The following is a 2,494-nucleotide window of genomic DNA, read 5'->3' as shown; positions in this document are numbered from 1 at the left end:
AAGAAAGGGACTGAGAACATATTTGAAGAGATTATAGTTGAAAACTTCCCTAATATGGGAAAGGAAATAGTCAAGTCCAGGAAGCACAGAGATTCCCATACAGGATGAATCCAAGGAGAAACACACCAACACACATATTCATCAAACTTTCAAAAATTAAATACAAAGAAAAAATATTAAAAGCAGCAAGTTTTCTTCTCAAGTGTTCATGGAGCATTCTCCAGGATAGATCATATCTTGGGTCACAAATCAAGCCTTGGTAAATTTAAGAAAACTGAAATCGCATCAAGTATCTTTTCCAACCACAGCACTGTGAGACTAGATATAAATTATAAGGAAAAAACTGTAAAAAATAAAAACACATGGAGGCTAAACTATACACTACTAAATAACCAAGAGATCACTGAAGAAATCAAGGAGGATATCGAAAAATACCTAGAAACAAATGACAATGAAAACACAACGACCCAAAACCTATGTAGTGCAGCAAAAGCAGTTCTAAGATAAAAAAAAAGCAACACGGGAAAAGCAACAAATAACATACAAGGGAACTCCCATAAGGTTATCAGCTGATTTTTCAGCAGAAACTCTGCAGACCAGAAGGAAGTAGCATGATATATTTAAAATAATAATTGGACAGATTACCTGTCAGGCAAGAGCTGCTGTGATGGTTTATGATGATGCCAATAAAAAGTGGGTGCCAGCTGGTGGTTCAGCTGGGTTCAGGAGAGTTCATATATATCATCATACAGGCAGCAACACGTTCAGAGTGGTGGGCAGGAAGATTCAGGACCATCAGGTCGTGATAAACGGTGCCTTTCCTAAAGGGTTGAAGTACAATCAAGCTACACAGACCTTCCACCAACGGTGGGACGCTAGGCAGGTGTATGGTCTCAACTTTGGCAGCAAAGAAAATGCCAATGTTCGCAAGTGCCATGATGCATGCCTTAGTAGTGTTGAGTTCACAGGAAACAGGGCCAACATTGCCTAGACAAAATTCACAGCTACCTGCCCATGTTCAGAATGGCCCATCACAAAAAGAATTGGAAATTCAAAGAAGGCAACTACGAGAACAGCAACAACAAAAGGAGCTGGAGTGGGAAAGGCTGGAGAGAGAAAGGATGGAAAGGGAGAGATTGGCGAGGGAGAGGTTAGAAAGAGAAAGGCTGGAGAGGGGGCGACTAGAACAGGAGCAGCTGGAGAGAGAGAGAGAAGAGAGGGAGGGCCTGGAGAGACGGGCCCGGGAAAGGCCAGAACGAGAGCCACAAGAGCAGCTAGAAAGGGAGCAGCTGGAAAGAATATCAAATGCTGCTGCCCCTGCCTCTGAGGAGACTTCTCCAAACTCTTTCCGGGGAGACTCCTCTGCTTCTGAGCCAGGCTTGCAGGCCGCCTCTCAGCCGGCAGAGACTCCAACCCGACAGGGCATTGTCTTGGGACCACCTGCACCCCCACACCCTCCTCCACTCCCACCAGGTCCTGCCCAGGCATCAGCCGCGCTCCCTTCTCCCCCAGGCCCCCCTTCCCCTCTCCACTTCCGTCCTGGTCCTTGGGCCTCCGCCTCCTCCACCACCACTTCCTAATCAAGTATCCCCTCCTCCACCACCTGCCCCTCCCCTCCCTGCATCTGGATTTTCTTCGGGATCCACATCTGAAGACAACCGCCCTTTAACTGGACTTGCAGCTGCAATTGCTGGAGCAAAACTTCGTAAAGCATCATGAATGGAAGATGCCTCTTTCCCAATTCATTGGTGTGAATTCGGCCTTATCTAAAACAGATAAGGAAAGGGACCCCTTCCTTTAAGGGGTAGTGGTTTAATGCAAGAAATGAGTGCCCTGCTGGCCAGGAGGAGAAGAACTGCTGAAAAAGGATAAACAATAGAAACAGAACAAAAGGAGGACAAAAATGAAGATTCAGAGCCTGTAACTTCTAAGGCCTCTTCAACAAGTACCTGAACAATCTGAACAACCTGAACAAGTACCTGAACACCCGAACTAACAAGAAAACCTTGGGAAAGAAGAAATACAATGAATGGCAGCAAGTCACCTGTTATTTCCAGACCAAAATCTGCACCTTCTTCGCAGCCCAGGGCAACGGAGTCCAGGCGGAAGCAGGACATTCTAGATGAAATGAGAAAAGAATTAACTAAGCTAAAAGATGAGCTAGTTGATGCAATCAGGCAGGAACTGAGCAAATCAAATACTGCATAGAGAAACAAACTAAGGAGAGATAGGACTTTAATCCGGAGAAGGAAAAAAAAAAAACCTACAAAGAACAACTGTTAACAACAACAAACCCCCTACATTTTGTGAGCTGTAAGAAGAAAATGGAGACAAACAGTCGGAAGGAGGGAAAAACGAACGTACTTTGAAAGCCTTCAGACATGACTACTCTGGCCATAAGCTATTTCCCTCCCAGTTTGCTGACCTTTTTTTCTGACCTTTACAACAGGATGGAAGGGAGTCATACAGGAGTTCCTGTATCAGTTATGCAGAA

General features: G+C 45.0%; 1 pseudogene; it reads left to right on the top strand.

Moving 5' to 3' along the window:
- The first annotated feature begins 625 nt into the window (after positions 1-625).
- Positions 626-2,208, top strand: LOC112396339 (protein enabled homolog pseudogene; annotated as a pseudogene).
- The last annotated feature ends 286 nt before the right edge of the window (positions 2,209-2,494 follow it).

This window comes from Neophocaena asiaeorientalis, unplaced genomic scaffold (assembly GCF_003031525.2).
Source record: "Neophocaena asiaeorientalis asiaeorientalis breed wild unplaced genomic scaffold, Neophocaena_asiaeorientalis_V1.1 scaffold9, whole genome shotgun sequence".
Classification (NCBI taxonomy): Eukaryota; Metazoa; Chordata; class Mammalia; order Artiodactyla; family Phocoenidae; genus Neophocaena; species Neophocaena asiaeorientalis.
Note: the sequence above shows the minus strand (reverse complement) of the source record. Positions and strands in the feature narration are given on the sequence as shown.